Genomic DNA, 8,300 nt, shown 5'->3' with positions numbered 1-8,300 from the left:
CTTTACCCTTCTGGCTGCATTACGATCTGCATGGAGGGTCCCATGAAGCAGGTAGCTTGCGAGTGGGTCAATCCAGCTTGGCTCTACTTGCGCAATAGGAGCGACCTCCTCTGCCCCCTGAGAATGCTGGGGCGAGATAGGTTCTCTATATACACGGTCCTCATAGTGTTATTACTTGGGCTGGCTAGCTGGGACAGAGCATCGACCTTAGCGTTCTCAGACCTCGGGATCTGCCTGATGAAATAAGACTAGAAACCCCGCAGAGCTTCTCTGACCTTGGCTAGGTAGGCGACCATGGTTGGCTCGCAAGCTTCGTATTCGTCGATGACCTGGTTGACCACGAGATGGGAGCCACTATAGATAACGATGTGTTTGGCTCGTACTTTGTTCGCTAAAGCAAGCCTGGCTATCAATGCTACGTACTCCGCTTCATTATTGGACGCGGTGAACTCAAACCGAAGCGCATACTCCAGTTTCACCCTGCTTGGCCCGTACAGAATGATACCAGCTCCGCTACCATGCTGATTTGATGAACCATCCACATGGAGGATCCAGGGCTTCTCATCGCAAGTTGGATTTGCTCTAACCGGGAGAGGCGCCGTGTTGGTTGAAGCTTCCTCTCTATGCTCGGGTCGATCGATTCAGGGACTACAATGCTAAAGGTACATTCCGCGACAAAGTCGGCTAAAGCTTGGGCCTTGATAGCTGTCCAAGGCTCGTACTGAATGTCGTACTCAATGAGTTCAACGGCCCACTTCATCAATCTACCGGAGACCTCAGGCTTGAGCAAGACTTGCCTCAGAGGTTTATTGGTGAGGACGACGACGGGATGGGCTTGGAAGTATAGTCGACTTATAATAGGTGGACACCACAACGCGAAGAGCGTAGGTGATAGTTCGACTTATAATGGCATTGTACGGGGAGGGAGTCGCGACCACTAGAAAAGTGTGGTCGAATCTCGCAATGCTAGGCCACGCACCGACCTCTACAGGTACTGAAATTCGCCCCAAGGGCCTAACTTCTTCTCCACTGAAGCCTATCAGGGGTGTGTTTGTGGGCTTGATATCGCTTTCTGACAGTTGTAGCTTGTCGAACGCGTCCTTGAACAGTATATCTGTCGAGCTGCCTGAATCGACCAGGACGCGCTTCACTTCGAAGTCGTTGATTCTTATCTTTATGACGAGCGCGTCATCATGGGGGTACTGGATCCCGCACGCGTCATCTTCAGTGAAGAACACAAGCTCTTCGAACCTTGGCCGCTTCGGGGGGTTCTGGTCTTCTCTTTTTAACTCACGAGCCGACGTTTTCGCCGCAGCTGATGTGCAGCCCGCAACAATTAGGATTATCTTCCCACATGCACCACATGGCCCATCGTGCACCCCATGGCCCATCGCCCCATTAATTAGGATTATCTTCCCATGACAAACATTAGGGTTGTTCATAAGAATGCCCAACTCGACCAAACCGACCAACCCAGACCGACCCAACCCGAGTCGGTCGGGTTTTCATCAGTACCGGTCAGTTTCGGGTTGGGCAAATATATAAACCGATATATTGGGTCGGTTACGGTTTTCTTGTGTGAAACCGAAACCAACCCGACCCGAACCGAACTAGTCTTCTACTAGTTCGGTAGCTTCTAGTTTGAGTAGTTTCCTACTTAACTATAACTAGTCTTCTACTAGAACTAGAAGGCCCATTAGGTAATTATAATTAGAATAGGCAATCTATCCTAATTTCTAACTTTCTCTAGTCTTTTACACCAAATAGGCAACCCATTAGGAAATATATATATATATATATATATATATATATTTTTTTTTTCTGAATTTATTTTTCGGTGTCATTGTGATTCATTCCGATTCTAACTGTTTGTTTTTGTAGAAATGGGATTCTGATTTTGATTCTTGGCGGAATAGGATTCCCCCATATTCAAGTATGGCCATTTAGGCCCCCCTAGGGAATGGGATTCACAATCTATCAAGAGGTAAAAATCTCATGACAAAAAACCCTTCAAGCTCTAATATTAAAAAAATAATAAAATATTATTAAATAGTAATAAAATAATAGTACCATAATGAAACATTAATTCGATATAATTGAACTAATAATAAAACATTAATAGTTAAATAATAAAACATTAATGAATTAATAATAAAAAGTAAAGATATTGTATATTAAATAATAAACATAATAATAATAAGTATAACTAAAATATTAATATAATATAATTCCAGTAATAATAAGATATTAACATATTAATTATTAAATAATAATAAATTAATTTTAAAATAATATAATATTAATAAAATTTAGTAATAAGTTAATATATATTATTAAAATATTCATAAATATATAAATGATAAATACTAATGAACTGATGACGTGGAATTATATAATTAGTGGATGCAGACGATGTGAGCCCAGTCGGATAAGAACATCTCTTTTCTTACCAAAAATAAAAGAAATCCATCTTATGTTAGAACTCGGAAGTGTGGTGTAATTAGAAATGGATTGGGATGTAGCACTCCTCACTCCGACCGCACAGCGACATCCTAGTCCCTGATATGCGGTTGGAACATGCCGTGACGTATCCCAGTCCCTGATATGCGGTTAGAAACTTCTATTTTTGGATGTAATAATTAGAAACTCTAAGATGCTATAAGAAGAGAAGACTGAGGAGCAGGATCTCAAACCGAATGGAGATGAATTGTTCAGGTGGACGTCGCATACCAATAGGCTTTAGATTCCTACCGACGACACTGGAGCTCATCGTTTATTATCTGAGGAAGAAGGTTTTCGATGGAAGTATTTTTCCCGGCCTCATTAATGATTACGATGTTTACAGTGTGGAGCCATGGAATCTTCCTGGTGCTGGTAGACTGACAGTGGCCGGGACCAAATACGAAGAAGTAAAGAAAGGTAATGAAGCTCTCTACTTCTTTGTCTCCTTGAAAAGGAAGTCGGTAAATGGACAGAGACCCGATCGTCGAGCCGGTGATGGATTTTGGAAGGCTAGTTCCGGGGACTCTTATGTTAAGAATCACATGGGAAAGATAGTGGGTATCACCAAAAGCTTGGTGTATTACCAGTATGCAAAAAATGGCAATCGATGCTCCAAAAACGCTTTAAAGACAGATTGGATTATGCACGAACACTCACTTCCCAATCGTAGTGGACAGGTCAGTTACTTGTTTTCTTTTTCTCCTTCATGTTGATGCTATCATTTGTTCCTTAAAACTTTCCTTGCGTGCACCTTATTCTGATTCTGTGTCGTTTTTTATCTGAAATAGTTCCAACAGTGGGTAGTCTGCAAGATCACCAAGACTGGAAAGTTACCTTCTAATTTTCAGAACCCAGATAGTAGAAGGCTGAAGGATATTGCTGACCAGAACTGTTCTTCGTCATATCCCTGCCCACCGGAGGCTGGCTCAATAGTTTCTGAGATTGGTAATAGCAAGGAAAACCACTCATGCTTATCTGTTGGCGTGCCAGCTGCTTCTTATATTGGTAATCACATTCAGGAGCCCAGATATTCAACCTCACTGGTAAGGCTGCCTAACAGTTGCTGTCCTGCAACGGGTTATCAATTTCAAGAATCATCCATTCAGAACCAGAGGGACCCGTTTGTAAACTCCGCCATCTATGAGGTAGGGTCCTGCAGTTGGTCTAACCCATCTGCACCACGTGCTGTAGTGGCTATCCAGAAAACAAGCCATAACACCACCATGTATGCGGCATCATGGGATTCTGCAAAATCAACAACATTTCTGTCTTCTGGTTCCAATGAAGCATGTCCAACTTCAGAAGCACCAACAACACAAGATACGACTTTGCCGATCCAATCTGAACCCACACAAGTAGAGAGTAGCTTTGTTCCAAGTAAGGATTCTATGGAGATGCTACAGGAGTTGGAGTGGATCAATGAATTCTTTGAGGGATAGAATGACTCATTTTAGGGTAAATACCACATGACCCATGTCTGTGATTAGTTCAGAGATTGATAAAATGACTTATTTGAGAAGATATCACACTTTGAATCATTTATTTATTTTTAACTAATTTATTTATATTTTGAACTGAAAAAATGTATCATACTCTTATAACCATTACAGATTGACAAGTTTGAAATTGTGCAAAATCATGTCAAACAATGCTCTTGGTACCAAGGATTCAGAATTTGCTTGGTAGCACTTACGGAAATGCTGTAGTACAATGCTCTGGACCACAATGTTTACTTCTTACAACCCAATCAGCCACCTTCTTTCCTTCTTGCCATGTGTGGATGTTATAGAATAGTTCTAATTGCTTGCTATCGGTGTTCCAATTGCTTGAAATTCGGCCCATGAGTACGTTTTATTTACCACTTCTTTCGTTATATTTAAGATACTCGAATACAATTCTAATATTTATATGTATAAAGCAAGTATTAAAATGCTAAATCCAGGTACCAAAAATGTTAAAAATAGGTCGATATCAGTGTGAGACGAGATATGCTCCACACATGGGTGGGTGTCTCACAGGTACATCCACCATGCATTGGCAACATTTTTAGCCCGTAATAATAATTTATAAGTACGGAGATGTTTCCAATGCATTATAGGATGTGCATGTGAGGTCGGTGTGAGGCGCACCGTGTGAGGAGCAGATCTAGTCTCTCAAAAGGTTGGTAAAGTTTTGGAATAAGGCCAAGCCAGCGGTCATATAAAATCTAATGGCTGCCCTAAATAAGGTTAAACCCGCAGTGAATTTGGATAAAATTGCCTTAAGTGGCGAGCGAATGACTCAAAAAGCCTAAGCCCTCGGTTTCAATCCAGGGGATGGGCTCCCCACAGAATACACCCCACGCGCCCGTCTCCTTGAGGGATTGCGCCACCATCCCTCATACAACCAGAAACTCAACTTCAAACAAGTTATCTCACAAAACAAAACTATAAAATATGGAAATAGTGAAGAAAGAGTCAGGTTTTTCTTTGACATTGGAAACGGTCGTTCAATCTTGAATGAAAAATCACCCATTTAATGCCCAAAGGCATATTCACAAGTTATTTATGCTTATCCCAACCAGGGATTAGACACCTAAGGACAGTTTGGTTCACAGTTGGAATCGGAATCAAAATCTGAATCAGAGTCTTCCCGAATTGGGATCGGAGTCGGAATGGTTTATTCCCATAGCCTCTTTGCTTCAAATAGGAATGGGAATGGAAATTGAAAACATCGCAGGAATGGGATTTAATTCCCAAGGGAGGGGGAGGGAATAGTCATTCCCTCGTACGGGTGAATGCCAAATGGGGCTTTAGACTTTTCAGAAGAAAAAAAAATAGGGTAAATTTCTGAAACCTCCCCTGAATTTTGGTAATTGCAATCACCTTCCCCGAATTTTTTGACACAACTGTAATTAGACCCCCCTCGCTTTGAATCCTCTAACAAGAGGCACGAAAAAGTCCAAAATGCCCATGTAGTTACTTTGACCAAAATGTTTAATTATTTTCAAAATTTTCTTTTCATATCAATCACTACCCCAAGCCTTTCCAAAATATACTTATTTTCCAAATTTTCCTTTCATATCAATCGTTCAAAGGTAAAACGGCATCTCTCAATTCTCCTTTTTTTTATCGTTGTTGATAAAGTTTGTATTGTTTTTACTATAGAAACCAGTCTTAATAGTAATTGCATGGGCTCAGGATCTTTTCACGAGCAGAGCTCGAATAACTCGTGAAAAGCTCGACTTGTTGCCACCCCTAATTGCAAGTTCTTTGTTCTCTCCCTTGTTAGAGGTGTAAATCAAGTTGGGTCATCCGCAGCCCGAAACAAATTTGGATCGGCTCGACATGGCCCGGCGTGACATCCGTGGGTCGTGCCAAGCCTGGCACGATCATGCGGGTCAAGCTGGGCTCGGGGTTTTAGGTCCATTGGCCAGGCCGAAGCAACCCAACCCACGGCCTAGCCCAGCAGGACCCATATTATATAAGATATTATATAAATTTTAATTATATAATAATATATTTATATAATAAACCACTGTTTTCAATTTTATTATCTAATTTATTTAATTATTGTATATATAAGCAGTTGTATACATCAAAATTCATATAAAATTAAAATTTTAAGTTTTTCATTAAATAAATAGCTTTGGCCCGGTCTATGGCCCAGCCTGGCCCATAGACCAGCTCGACCTGCTGTACGGCACGGGCTCGCTAGGGCTTGGGCTGTGGGCCATGCCGAGCCGACCCCCAAGTTATCCCTAGGAAAGGCGACATGGCTTGGGATGGCCCGTAGACAGGCACAACATGGCCTGCACTTTGCACGGGCCGGCTGTGGGCTTGCCAGTCCCGTTTTACACCTCTATTACTTGTTTTTCTCCTCTCTCTCTCTTCCCTCCTCTACTCATCCTTTCTTATTCTTCTCTCTTCCTCTGAATATGCAATCCAACCTTTAGTCACTTTGGCAACCTACAACATGAATTTCAGACCATTTAGAACTCACCCATAGAAGAATTCAAATTTATACATGAAGGCTGAAAATCAGAATTTAAAAACAAAAGCAAGAGAGTGTTTTGATGTTTAATTCATGTATCGTCATCAACCACAACAAAGATGATTAAAAAAACTAATTAATTAGTAGTTCAAAGGAGGAAACGAATCTGCACATAATATGTAAACAAATATCTCTCTTATACACAAAAAACTTGCACCGGGTTCTGATGAGACGCAATCCGGCTACTCCTAGCTAGTGATGACTTGGTTTCCAATAAGCTATGGACTTGATTAATCTGCACAAGGAGAATCAGAAAACCCGGGGGGCTTGCCCGACGAGGTCACTCCGATGCTTAAGTCTGTATCAGGTTGCGAGTTGATGAGAACTTAAAAAGCAAGAGAGCTAGAGAGCAAAGATTATGCATATCCTCGCCACTGGTGGGTTGGGATCTTTATATACTAGAGTCCTCACTGGTTTTTTGGAGTGGTTCTGGGATCCTTGCTGTGATGAGGCTCGTTTCCGTATTAATAGGAAATAACGCTGCTAGCCGATAAGGTTCATTGCTGCCGCCCGAATAAGACGGGGAGATAATGCTAGCAATTACGAGGTGTGATCCCGAAGAGCACGGGGTCTGGTGGTGAGATCATCGGGGTTTCCATATGAAGGTCAACCAGACTAGGTAGTGAGTTGCCTGTGAAGTTCCGGGCTGCTTAGGGGCGAGCTGCCTAGTGGCGAGCTGCCTGAGCTCGTGTTCCACAGACCTGATCTGCTCCTAATGCCTAAGTGCCTTAGTACTAGGGTGATCCGAGGTAGGCCAGTCCTGAGGTGGCCTCTTTCTGGGGTGTTTCGTCTGTCCGGGCTCGATGTTTAACGAACTTGGTCTCTATCCTGGTCGCGATCTGGTATCGAGGTGATCTTAACTCGAAGTAGATTCGGTTCGAGGTAATAGGGTACCCGAGGCCGCTCTGTAGCGAACTGATCACGCTGATCTGTCACTCGTGTCGGGTCACGTCCACTTGCCGATCTGACTGTGTTGAGTTGTCACTTATGTCAAGTCATGTCCACGTGTCTCCCTATTAGGAGTTCGGGCCAAATCACCCTTCATCAATTGCCCCCACTCCCCGAGATAGGAGTCTTGACCTGGTGCGGGGAGTTCCTGACGAGCCAAGTGGATTTGGTCCGAAGTTGAAGCAGCTAGTCAGATGAGTCATCGATCAGATTTATTCGACCATGCGGCTCGACCAAAAAAACGCAGGTCGTGCCTATACACGAGCGGACGTCACGGGGTCTATAAACAAGGCCCATGAGTACGTTTTATTTACCACTTCTTTCGTTATATTTAAAATACTCGAATACAATTCTAATATTTATATGTATAAAACAAGTATTAAAATGCTAAATCCATGTACCAAAAATGTTAAAAATAGGTCGATATCAGTGTGAGACGAGATCTGCTCCACACATGGGTGGGTGTCTCACAGGTACATCTACCATGCATTGGGAACATTTTCAGCCCGTAATAATAACTTATAAGTACGGAGATGTTCCCAATGCATGATAGGATGTGCATGTGAGGTCGGTGTGAGGCGCACCGTGTGAGGAGCAGATCTAGTCTCTCAAAAGTTTGGTAAAGTTTTGCAATAAGGCCAAGCCGGCGGTCATATAAAATCTAATGGCTGCCTTAAATAAGGTTGAACCCGCAATGAATTTGGATAAAATTGCCTTAAATGGCAAGCGAATGACTCAAAAAGCCTAAGCCCTCGGTTTCAATCCAGGGGATGGGCTCCCCACAGAATACACCCCACGTGCACCCCATGGCCCATCGC

The sequence above is a fragment of the Nelumbo nucifera genome, chromosome 5, assembly GCF_055504915.1.
Source record: "Nelumbo nucifera cultivar China Antique chromosome 5, China Antique-T2T, whole genome shotgun sequence".
NCBI classification, from domain to species: Eukaryota; Viridiplantae; Streptophyta; class Magnoliopsida; order Proteales; family Nelumbonaceae; genus Nelumbo; species Nelumbo nucifera.
Note: the sequence above shows the minus strand (reverse complement) of the source record.